Here is a 13,281-nt window from a genome sequence, read left to right as displayed (position 1 = left end):
AGTATTCCAATCCAAGTCTGCCTGGCTTCCCAGACCACCCTTTAACCCTTTGTGATGGAGTGAAGACTGACTCAAAGCATGGACTTAACGGCACTTTTGTGTTCCTGGGAATCTTCAGGACAGCCGAGCAAACACCACGGTGGGGCATCCTTATAGAGATTTGCGCTGAGTTCCTGACAACCACCGCCCCGCACCTCCATAAGCTTCTATTTAGAAAACTTTAAACCTAGAGAAAAGTTGAAAGAGTAGAACAATGAACAGGAGGATATCCTTCACATTTGCAAACATATATACAAACTTATCTATGTATTTATTGGTTAGGGGTTTGAGGCTTTCTTTGTTGTTTTCTGAATTTTTTGCTAAACTATTTGAAAATAACTTGCAGATATCATGACACTTGCCTCCTAAATATCTGAGCATGCCTCTGTTAAGGAGAAAGATTCTCCTCCATAATCACAGTACCATTATCACACCCAACAAATTTAACATATACTTAGTAGTTAATATATTGTCTGTATTCAAATTTCCTAACTGGTTCAGGGATGTCCTTTTATAGCTATTTTTGGTGGGTTGTTTTTTTGTTTTTTTTTGATCCAGGATCCAATTAAGGATCACCAATTTCATTGAGTTATCTTTTCTCTTTTGTCTCCTATCACCTCCAAAAATTGGGCTTTTTTTTCTTTTTCATGAACTGATTTTTCTTGCAGCGTGTCTCATGTTCTGGATTTGTCTGTTTGTTCCCTCATATTTTTCCCCCAAGAATATTACCTACGTGACATTGTGTATTGCCCACTGCATTGTATCAGGAGGCACAACATGTCCCTTTGTCCCATTTCTGATGATGCTATTATGTTTGATTCCTTGGTGTGGCAGGCAGCCTCTAAGATGGCCCCTCAGGGCTGCCACCTCCTACTATTCACACCCTGTGTGTCCCCCTCCCTTCGAGTGAGAGCTGGACTGGGTGACTCACTTCAAAACATGAGAATATGACAGAAGATACAGACTGTCACTTCTGAAATTAGGTTATAAAAAGACTGTGGTTTTCATTTTGGGAGATGTCTGTGCCTCAGGTGCTCTAGGGTCAGACAGCTGACACGTGAGGCTGCGCCAGGGAGAGCCCCACACGAGTGGTCTTGGACATGAATCTTCTGAAGCCTGCCAACAGCCACTGAGTGATATAATCAACTATAATAACTGCTTTCTGATAGTCAAATTGACCCAAACTTGGTTCGCAGAAGTTCCTTCAAGCTGCGGTCTGTGTCCTTTTGACATGTTCCCATCAGGCTTTGAGCATTTTCTTGCTTTTTGGCTCACTTTGTATTTCCCCTGTCCCAGACCTGGAATTAGCCATCTCTCCACGGTTTCTTTTAATGGACAATGGCATTCAGAAACCTACCACCTGCCACTAAGTTTGCTCATTGCTCTTGGGATGTCACTGCTTATAGACCCCTCTCAGTGGACAGATCTGTGAAATGCTTTTTTTAAGAAATTTTTTCAAAGAAATTTCCTCCAATGAAAATTCCCCTCCATGGCATTCCTCCTCTCCTTCCCAGTCCACGTTTGTATTTCTCCTCCTCCACAGTGAGAACCCAGATTCCCAACATCAATATAGTTAGTCATTTGCTCTACCCTACAATGCTCTCACAATAGTTTCAGAATTACTCCAGCCATACCGTTTCTAACAAGAAGACTTCAAAGAAAAATCGAGCACTTCTTTGCAGTTTTATTTGTTCTTATAATGCATCCCACCAAAGGTATACAGTGAAAGTACAGTATCCACAAGTCATTGAAATTAACTGTGTTTCCATGATCAATTTGATATGCAGTTAGGTTTCTTTGTTTGTGTTTGCATTTAGTTTTCGGCTTTACCTTCTTCAAATACGTTAAAATTTAATTATTGTTTTTAATATATAAAACTTTTACATAGTTCAAAAGTCGAAGCTATATATTTAAAAAGTATACTCAGTAGTCTTATACCTATTCTTATTCCTTCTGTTCCATTCCTACCCATCCTCTACAGGCAGCCGTTTTTCTTATTAATAGTCTTTGGCTTACTCTTCCTGTGCTTATTTTATTCCGTTGTATGAATTCATCATAGTTTATTCAGTTAGTATCCTAATGGGTGAGCATTTAAGTTGTTTCTAATATTTGTTATTATAAGTAATGTCTCAATGAATAACTTTATATATATATATATATAGTTTTATATTTGTGGAAGTGTACTGTTAGTGTGAATTCCTGAAATTAGGAAATGCATATGTAATCTTGCTAGATATTCCAAATTCCCTCCATAGGGGTTCTACCATTTTGCACTGCCACCAAGGATTACGAGAAAGTAGTAAAAACTGGTATCTCAATGTAGTTCTAATATGCATCTATAGCCTTATGAGTGACGCTGAATATCTGTTCATACTTTAAAGGTCCATCTACAGATCTACATATTTTGTATGTGTGTGTGAACTGTCTGTTCATGCGTTTTGCCTAATTTTCTATCAAGTTTTGGCCTTTTTTCTCAATATTTAAATGTTCCTTATATTCCTAATGTTACAGATTAACCTTTATCTGTGATAAATGTTGCAAAGCTTTTCTCTCAGTTTGCTTTTTTCTTTTTTGCCACGCAGCAGGGTTTTTTAATATTAAATTTATTGTTTTCTTTTATTACATCTGGGTATTTTATTTTTCATTAGAAAGCATTTATGTGGGAGTTGGGCTGGGCTTGGCCTGAATTTCATGCATTTGATGTCATAAGTGTCTCCCTTTTGTGACACACAGCAGTAAAACCACTTTTTCCTTCTGCCAAGAAGGTGATGGGGGGGGGGGGAGGGTCTGTGAGCTACACCAATCTGACTGGTTTTTAATCTCTTTCTATCTCATCCCTCCCCTTGACCCAAGGAAGCTTGAGGACAGTCACTTAGCTCTCATTGGGGAGGGTGGATGCCACATGGGGGAGAAAGCTGCTCCATATCCTCTCTCACAGCTGGAGGAGCTGGTCTCAGAGTGCCCTGGGCTTGCATAGGGATTGAGTCATAGAAAGACTTTGCCCACACCCAAGGTATAAATAAATCCGCCCATGTTTTCTTCTAATAGTTGTGTGGTTTCGTTTTTTACAGTTAGAGTTCTGATCCATTTGGTATTTATCCTGGTAAGTGGTAAGATGTTTGGGTCCAATTTTCTGATCAGCGAGGTGGCCCGGTGGAGTGTGAGTGGAGTGGCGAGGAAATAAGCAGCAATTCGTATGGTCTGGGCCACTAGGTGGCGCTCCTTTAGATTCATGTTTGCTGGAGTGTAGGAGGAAATGCTGTGTAAGTCTTTAGAAGAAAAAGGAAATGACTTGTTAGGTTTCATTGGCCATGAGGAAGCCCTAGTGGCCCAGTTCCCTCCATCTACACAACCTTGACTTCTATACTTCTATAGACGGGCTCGCATGTTAGAAAATATCATTGCATGTCTCTTTTTCTCACCAGGAGGGTGCACCAAGGGTGTGCACATAAAGATGGCGTTTGCAGTGTCTCCAGGCCTTGGCGTTTGCAGTGTCTCCAGGCCTTCACCTGTGCTTCTTGGAGAGCCTGGGCCTGGGAGTGACAAGACCTTGGTTCCAGAGCTGCTGCCAAATGGCCCCATTATTGCCGGAATGCCACTTAGCTTTCTATTCCTCAGTGTCCTCATCTGTGAAATGGGACAGTGCCTTCCTATCCCCATGCCAAGGATGTCAGTAGCATAACATGATATAAGTAGAAATGTGTGTAAAAAAACACTGTGCAAATGTGTTTTTACTGTCATCAAGGTTACATTTTGCCACATATAGATATATCTCTCTAGAAGATATGATAATCATAAGAACTTATATTTATAAACTAACTTACTGTTTATAAGGTGAGTTTTTTCATGGATCCTCTCTCTTGTGGAAGCGACACAGCCTTAATGAGAAAATAGACTAGCTTAAAAAGGACTGCCTAAGTAGAAACCCTAGAAGGGGGCTGATAATGAGCTTTCCTTAAGGTCACCAAACCTCTGAAATTGTGTGCAGAATTACATGTGTATATTTTCCACAACTTGTTACCAATTGCTAAAAGGGTTCCTGGTTCAACAGTGATTAACAACCTCAGCTCTGAAAAAAGGAACCAGGCTAGCCCCAGGGCCCCTCTCTATTTGGCTTCTGGAAGGACTGAACCTGTTTTACTGTCTTCCCGAGTCCCAGATGGGGTCTTATGGTTACTGGTCTCACTTGTTAATGTAGCTTGTTTGGAGAAAAAGAGAGAAGAGGTGCAGGAAGGGTCTAGAATGAGCCATAGTGCCTGGAAACCAAAGTTGAAACTCTAAAGCAGTATAGCTCCAGCAGCAGGTCAGCACATTGGTCAGAAAACAATTTTGTCTTGCAAAACTCACACTGGTCTTTCTGTTCCTCAAATGTGCTGGCGTGATTCCTATCTTGGGGCCTTTGGCAGAGGCACTTTTGATTTCCTAGAATGTTCTTGCCTTGTCTCTTCCTCTGACTGGCTCCTTATCATTCAGGTCTCAGCTAGAATGTCACTTCTTCACAGATCCTCCCTGATCACTGCCCCCTGCCCCCCAGCCCAAATTATCTAGCAAGAGCACTTAGCACCATGGGAGATCATCTTTTTATTGGCTTCCCAGTTTGTTGTCTGTATTGCCCTCCCTACACCCAGAAGAATGAAAACAGCCTTTGGGCAGTAACTACATGTTATTCCCAGACTCTACAAAGGGAAGTGTGTTCTGGTTCAAAAGTGCTGCATCAGCATCTTTGACTAGTCTTTCTCCCTTGGGGCCATGTCAGTCATCAGGTACCACCTGTGTGTTGGCGACGTAAGAACCATCCAAACCTGTAGAGAATTTTTATAAGAGTGTATTTGAGCCCAAACTGATGACAGTTGCCTAGAAGTAAGATCTCAAATGTTCCAGAGAATGACAATTTTGCAGTTTCTTTTATGCATTTGAAATGAAGGAGGGATCTAAGAAAGATTGCATGGAGGTGGGAGAAAGCAAGGCGGGGATGCGATTTCAGTATCACTAACAAGATTATTTCCTCTCTCGAGGGTGGTTACTTATGTCAAAGGTGTGCTAACCCACATGCACAAAAACAATGGGCAGGGCTGGCTGAAGGCAAAGATAAAACTTTTACTAAAGAAGTTATATGCCTGGGGCATGTCTACCCACCAGCACCTGTCCAGTTAGGAATTTATGATCAGATCACCCTGTGAGGTTTCTTTTTGTTGTTGGACTTGTCAGTTGTATTTCAGAAACTCTTTTTCGTCCCCTGTTCTGCTTCTGAGAAGTGTCTCACACCTGTCCCTTCCTGCTCCACCCCCCCTCCCTGCTGCCAGACCTTCCGAAAGCACAGGTCTCCCTGCCCCACCCAGCTCTGCATTCTCCTCCTTGGCTCCCATCACCGCACCCCACACACACTCATGCTCCTGGGACAGCCACACCCCTCAGGGTCTTCTTGCCATTCTTGGGGCTGACTCAAAGTGTCTTTCTGTAGTAATTCCAGGTCCTGTTTTCCCAGCCAACAGATCTTGCCTCTCCTGTTAGTGGAGCCCAAGCATGTCAGTTCTGGCAGCTCCTAGGGAATCCCTTGAGAAGACGTAGTGTCCACCCCTGAGACGCATGGAGCTTCTGAAGGCAGCAGGGTGGGTAGGGGTATGAGGAGGGGCTGGGGCAGGAAGGTAGGGGTGCCAGAAAGAGCTTTCAGACGGCTGAAAAGGGCCCCCCCACAGAGCAGATCTGGGGCCCCTAGACAGCTCATGGGGAGCCTGTGGGCAAAGATACTGCAGCTGGCTTGCCATAGATCAGTCAAGCTTGGAAAGGTTTAATGAGCTGTGCCCAGGTGGCAAGATAGCCTTGTCCCTGCCTGTTACACAGCTGTGGGTATGAATCCATGGGTGAGTATGTGTAATCACTGAGGAGGGAAGAAAGCAAACCCAGCAAAACAGGAGACCTTGGCTTTGGTGAGGGAACAAATACTGACCACAGTTGATGATGTCATCCTTCTCTTTCCATCAACAGCTGTTGCCAGGTGTGGCTGGGCAGGGGTCAGCAAGCTACTGTTTGTAACTCAGAAGAACCCACCTTAGAACTGAATGGGAAAGCCACATAGGCTGTTCGGGTAAACCACGCAGGCTGTTTAGAGACCTCTCTTATGAAAGAAAATATATTCCCTGTGAGTTATTACAATTAAGAATATTTATTTTTGACACCAAATGTCTAAATTCATCTGCTCTCTAGAGATCATTTCATCTTGTCCTGTGTGCTATCTCAGCAGAAAAATGCTTTCTCCAAATGTGTCAGTTCTATTTTTAAAAAGGTTTAGTGACCTATTTCTGTCATTCTTAAAGACACTGAAAGAACAGCAGGGTCTGTTTAGGCTCAACTCTGACACCGAGAAGTTACCCGGCCAGGTGTTGTTTAGAGAGAGACCATCTTGCTTTGTAGTAAAGAAGCAGAAATAAGAGTATTGTCAGAGTGAGGTCAGGAGAGCACAAACACACAGACACAGGTACACGTCTTCATTTTTGAACAATATTGTGAAGGCTGTAGTCCAACGTTAGCCAAAGTCGACATTAGAAGGTTGCTTAAGAATTAACCATTTCCTGGACAAAGAACTTGAAAAGACAATTTACAAAGAACTGCAATTCAGCAACTAAGACATGAAAAAATGTTTAGCTCCTCCAGTAATTAAGGAAATGAAAATTAATGCCACTTTCCCAAACTAACCTATGGTGTAAAAAGTCAGGATAGTGTTTATCCTGGGTGGGGTTAGGGAGGGTGAAGGGCTTATGGCAGGGGCTTCTGGGGTGCTGGTAACGTTTAGTTTCTTGATCTGGGTGCTGGTTGCTGACTGTGTGAAAATTCACTCATGATTTGTGTGCTTCTCTGCATGTATAGTAAACCTCACTATAAAGTTTACATAAGGGAACAAACTCATTTTCTACCTATTAAGTTAGCCAAAAATATTTTTCTGTGTAGTAATGGTGCAGTTGAAGCCATCATGAAGCTGAAATTTTCGCATATTCCTAGTCCAGTACATTAATACAGCCCCTTTTGGGGAGAAATGCAGCAATATGAATTTAAAACTCTTGAAAGCGTTCATCTTTGTTAACCCGATAATTCACTTTTGAGACTCTATCTTAAGAAATAATCATATCACTTCAACCTTTGTAGGTTTCCTCATTTTCTAACAAATCAAGTACAAGTTCCTGACACGCAAGGAGGCCTTCCTGGGGCTGGTACGCATACTTTTCCCACCGCCCGTTTCATCCCAACTTACACTGTTTTGTGTAGCTCCAGGCTTTCTTCCTTCCACCTAGACGTCTCCCTCTACCCACTCTCTCTGTACGTTCAAATACTATCCGTCTGGAACAGCCCTGTCGTATCTCCCTATTACACACTCTCATACACCTCACAGACCCTGTGCTTTATTCCTACTGCCACCAAATAGTTACCGTGTAGTCATCCGTGCGTGGGCTGACTTTCCTCCTCACTAGACAATGAGTGCCCTGAGCGCAGGGCCTGCATGTGTTCTGTCTCTGACGTATACCTAGCAGCGGGCCAGTAGTAGGTGCTTAGACTGTCAAGTTAATCACTATATTAATGAATGTAAAGACCAGCTCAAATGTCCACTTCCTTCATGAGTTCGACCTTCAGACTCTCCAACTGAGTATATTCCTGTTAGTCATCATGTGAAGTAACAGGTGAACTTTGTGCTTCCTGCCAGCACTGTCCTTTTCCATGTTTCGTTACTATCTGGGTCTTCGTCTTATATCTCTTGCTAATCTAAGGAGAGCAGGGACTCTCGCTGGTTTTTCACATTGTTCACAATTCCAATCATGAAATTTTACCTCTCCGGAACTCAAAAATGGTTGGCTCAGTGGTGGATGAATCACTTATTTAATGTCTATACTCCCACGTTCTGCACACATTACTTTTTCTACATTAGAGTAAAAAAAAAATTATCCAGTCAACAAATCTTCTCAGCACCTCCAAGTTTCAGCCATGCAGCCCATGCTCCTTCTAGGGGCATTCCATTTCATTCTGCAAAGTCTTTAAAGATACAAAGGCAGGGCATGAAGGCGTTCTAAGTTTTTGGCCAGAGACAACAGAGGAAGTAAGAGGCTGGAGCAGTAGGAAAAGGGAAACAACACGAATAAGTACTTGCAACAGATGGTTTGGATGGAAAAAACTGAGAGCTCTAAGAACTAAAGGAGTGATAGGCTTTCAGCTTCAGCCTTTATTCTGGATAAATTTGAGCTAAAGTCTTAATCCTGTATATAATGTATGACCTTGGGAAAATCACTTCTTTCCCTGGGTGAAATGGCACAAATGATGCCCAACTTTCAGATTGTTGATGGGATTCATGTGATAAAATACAAGACATTTCTGTGTCGGCTCAAAAGGTTATGCCAGTGCTGTGGCCTAAGTGGTGGTTGAGGACCAAGAACTGGAGCCGGCCCACAGAGGGTGCGGAGACCGTACACGGAGCTTGTGTTTCATCTGGAGAGTATGAGAAGCATCGACCTAAAGCCCGTTTGCAGGCGTCAGGGATTGAAAAGTTAGATGGAGAGGGAGTCACCAGAATTTGAGGAAGGGATTTGGGGAGCCGGGGCAGAAGGAGTAATTAATTGGGTATGGATGACGCATAAAGAACACAGTGTTGAAGGTCACACCAGAAGGGTCTTAGGGGGAAGGTAAGAGGGGGTGCCCAACGAAAGAGGAGACCTGGGTCCCGAAGAGGCTGAAGGGAGAGGACGGGGCTTAATTGTCCTCCTGTGAGGTACAAGGTGCAGACAATGAGACGAGAATGAAAAGAGGGAATTCAGGCCCCCATAGATGCAGCACTCAGGGAATGGGAGAAGGCTGGGCGCCAAGGGGCTCCCACAGAAAGTGGGCCTGTACATCTTCAACTTACATAAAGTGATACGTCAATTATATCTCCGTAACGCTGGAGAAAAATAAAATACTTGCTAATTCCTGCTTATCAGATCCAGTGAGCATAACGTCATCAGTGTGGTGGAGCAATGGGATGTTTTGTGGAATATTAAGATAAAAAAGATCAATGCACAGAGATGGAAAGGAGACTGGCGGTGACAGGGAGTTGGGGGGTCGGGGAGTCATTGTTTAATGGGTATGGAGTGTCGGTTTTGCGAGACGAAAAAGGTTCTGGATGTTGGTGCCAGTTGTACATCAATGTAAATGTGCTTAATGCCACCGAACTGTACACTTAAAGTAGTTAAAATGGGAAGTTTTATGTTATGTATATTTTAAATGAGTAAGTGTAAGAAATAGGCATAAATGTCAAAACAAGGTTTATGTGCACATATGCATTGCAATAACATTTATAATACCAAAAATTATGATAACAAAACACGGAAAGCAATTTAAATGTCCAACTGCAGAACAATGTGAAGATAAACCCCACCTTACAGATCAGTGAATCGAGGCACAGGCTGGCTGAGTAACTCGCCCAAGTACATACAGGAAGGACATGAAGGGGTAGGGACTCCTCTCCAGACTCCATCACAATGTCCGATGACTTCAGAGTACGAATGAGGTGGAAGAGCAAGCGTAGGAGATGGTTATTGGAAAGCTGCAGTGACGTGTCGGTGACGAGTCCAACTGCAGGGCACCCGGTGAGTCAGCGGGAGGTGAAGAAGGGAGACAGGCAGGGACTGGTGGATGAAGCAAAGGGGGGTTTGCCCTTTCACACGTGTATTTGTTATTTCCCCCATAGTAAGAAGCAATTGCCAGTTAATACTTTCATAATGTTAATGTCTTTAAAAAATTACCTTAGCTGTTTCTGGGTAGCACGTGGGGCTTGAGGCCGAGAACGACCTGTGGCACCAACATGAAGACTCTGTACCGCGTCCGGTTCTTGGTGCTCCAATGTCCCCACCGGAAGCTGAAGAAGCAGCCCCGAGCACACCACCATGACAGATTATGCTCTGGTGGCGCTCTGGTGGTGGTGTCTCACTTCCTCCTCACAGGAGGTGTCTTCGTGGTACCGTCAGGCCTCCCAGCGTTGGCTCTAGGACTGATGAACATGGGCCGCAGAGGCCAGTGGCTTTCTTGGCCTATAGAGTAGATGGACCCTGTATCATACAAGAACTCGCATCCAGCTTCCTGTTCACAGTGGGAGGTTTGGCTTTCATAATCCTGCACCCAACAGTCCAAAACGCAGTAGATTTCTTCTCTTCGTTGCATTTGTGTCCTATTGAGTTTCTTCATGGCCAGAATGTTTATGAGAATGACTGTCGGGCTGTCCAAACGGTTATGGTGCCTTTTGGGAAGAAACCAGTGGATGATGGACTTGCTCCTTGCTAATGAAGTTTTGAAGGCTGTGCCAACCTTCTAATATGAAAGGTGGAAAAGGATGAAGAGCCGCAGAAAAGGAAGCATCTATGAAAAGATAGGAAGCATATTAAAGCTTGCACTAGAATGTTTTCTTGGCATCAAAGGAAAAGCTTGTCATAGTACTTTTTCCTGCTGACCTATACTGACGCACCAATGATGTAAAGTGGCATTTTCTTCTTAGTTTTTCATTTCTTAAAGAAAAATATACTCCATTTCTCCAACTATAATATTAAAGAAACTAAATATTTTTTGCAACCCCCTTAACAGTTTTTGGAGATGACATTTCTGATTTTCAGAAACTAATGTAATATCAGAAAGCAAGATCCCCTAGGCCGAGAACTCTGGACAACTGGTCAGCTTTACCCATGGTGCTTTGCCTTTATACAGCGTGTGTAATAGTACATTACCTCAGATACATATGTAAGATTGTTTCCTGAACAATAAGACACATGAAAGGGGCAGAAATAATTTTTCTAATTAAAAAAATTACCTTTGAACATAGCAATGAAAACCTAAGCACTGCTCCATTACTTGTCTAATGTCTTCCTTATTGCAAAACTGGCCATAACAAACATTGCAGGCCTTTCTGTTTGTTATTCAACATTATGGTTTTTCTTACATTTCCTTTGTCTACAGACCCTCTTCCAGAGCTATGCTGCATGCAGAGTCACCTGGAAAGGTAAGGAGGAAGGAAGGGCCCTCCATCCCTCCTGAGGACTAGGGCAGCTCTGCCTGGGGCCATCGCTCAGGTACTCCCTTTGCCTAGAAGGCTCTTCCCTCAGGTCTGCCTGGCTGACTTCCTTGCCTCCCTCTAGTCTTCCACCATCGCAATGAGACCTTCCCTGACCATCCTGTAACACTGCGGCCAGCTTTGGGAGCACTTCATCTCCCTTTCCCTGCTCTCTTTTGTTCTTTTTTCCATAGCAACTGTCAGCTGCTAAGTAAGTAATGCTAATTATGCCTTATCTTTAGTGTTTACTGCATGTTCCTCCCCCCCCCCATTACTACAGTGCAAGCTCCTTGAAGGTAGTCATCTTTTCTTTTTTTTTTCTTTTTTTCTTTTTTTTTTAATTTGTATTGGGGAAGAGTGTGGTTTTCCAGAACCCAACAGCTCCAAGTCAAGTCATTGTTTTCCCTCTAGTTGTGGGGGCTGCAGCTCACTGGCCAGGTGGGAATCAAACCGGCGACATTGGTATTATGAGCACCGCACTCTAACCAACTGAGCCAACCGGCCGCCCAAAGGCAGGCATCTTTATCTGGTTTGTTTTCTGACCTATCCCAGGCGCCAAGAGCAATTCTGGGCATGCAGTAGGCTCTCCATTCGTATTTTTGGATTTTAAAAAAAGGAGTATCCCAGAGGGCTGTGAGTCCTTTGTGAAACAGGAAGGGCTGTAGCCAACCCTTGAAAGATGGTTAGCCTTTCCATAGGAGAGAAAAACAGGTAAGATAACCCAATAAGGGAGCGACATAAGCAAATATTGGAAGATAGAAGCAAGTAAATCATTTGGGAGACAGTGAGTAGACCGATTTGGTAGTGCCCAGGATCTGTGGCATCGAATGACAGAATAAATGGTGTGGATTTTCTTTTGTAGACTATAGGAGGGAAGGGAAGGGCTGTGGAAGGATTTTGAGCAGGGAAGGGACTCTTGATGCCAGTGACATTTTAGGAAGATTAATCTGGAGACGGGTGCCTTTTAGATGGGAGTGGTCCCTCCCGGTATATTTTCCTCACACCCTCCCCTCCCCGTTCCCCTTCTTCAGGATCACTCATCATCTGAGGCTTTCCTGTACCCCCATCTTCTCTGTGCTCTCACTGCCAAGCAAAGCCAGAATCAGAATCTGAAGGTGTGTTGCACATCTTAAATCTTGAGGGAGGAGGCTTTGGCTCTGCCTGCTCTCCTATCTCTAGGTAAAGTCGGGAGGCATTACCATGGCCTCTGGTTAGAAACGGCATGTGGCACCGACTGCTTCCTCCTGCTTCTCATCTTCAAATTTGTGCTGTGGTTCCCAAGAAGGATGCTTTGAGATTTTCTGAAGCATCACTGAAATTCCAAAGAAGTGAAAGGCGTGGGGATCTTTGCCCAGTACATCAAGTATGTGGACAAATTTAGAACTGGAGCCTCGTGTTACAATTGCTAGTCAAACTCCAAGAGGGGTAACCAGCCCATTAGTGCAGGCACCTGGAAACTGACATTTCTGCCATCTCACACACATACACATGTGCAAACTCACATACACACATTCATTGGGTCCTGGAAAGATCAAGGCAAACAGCAAAGCACCCGTTCCCCAAGACTCCTAATTTATATTGGGAACTAGCTGTACAGCTCCCCCTGGCCCCCAGTCTTCCCTTGCAATGATAAAGAGCATGCCACATCACACTAAATGTGACACTTGATCAAAACCCATTTTCTTTAACAAACCCTTAACCTCCAGCACACAAGAGTCACCAAGGCCAAGGGACGAGACAGGGAGCCGACTCAGGTGGCACATGCTTTGATTAAGATGATACAGAATTTCTTTTATTTCACTTTCATCAGAGTTGTGAAATTCCAGATCTGTCCCCTTTTTGATTTGACAACAGCACATTTCAGTCGAGGTTGACACCAAAAAAGAAGGCTGGGACTTGTTCTCTCTTCAACTAGGAGTAGGCGATAATTTCTCTCAATCTTCTTCAGTAATGATCATCAGAGCTTCTGATCTTCCCATAAGCAAGTTTCACAGGAAACGTGGTTAAACTGAAGCACAAACCTGGCTAGCATCTGGTTCCTTTCTTAAGTGGTATCTAAATACCCTTAATCTATAGGCCCTGGAAAAGACCTCCCCTGCTCTGCCTCCTTCCTTGGGCCTTTTTTTTTCTGAGACTTAAATCCTCAAGTGAATTCTTTCGCCAGATTTCTGGGGCAGGAAATTTAC

At 43.7% G+C, this 13,281-nt stretch overlaps 1 pseudogene; it reads left to right on the top strand.

Annotated features, from left to right (window-relative positions):
- The first annotated feature begins 9,090 nt into the window (after positions 1 to 9,090).
- Positions 9,091 to 10,791, top strand: LOC141567597 (oligosaccharyltransferase complex subunit OSTC-like; annotated as a pseudogene).
- Positions 10,792 to 13,281: the final 2,490 nt, after the last annotated feature.

The sequence above is a fragment of the Rhinolophus sinicus genome, linkage group LG01 (assembly GCF_036562045.2).
Source record: "Rhinolophus sinicus isolate RSC01 linkage group LG01, ASM3656204v1, whole genome shotgun sequence".
NCBI lineage: Eukaryota > Metazoa > Chordata > Mammalia > Chiroptera > Rhinolophidae > Rhinolophus > Rhinolophus sinicus.
The sequence above is the reverse complement of the archived record's forward strand: the minus strand, read 5'-3'. Positions and strand labels throughout refer to the sequence as shown.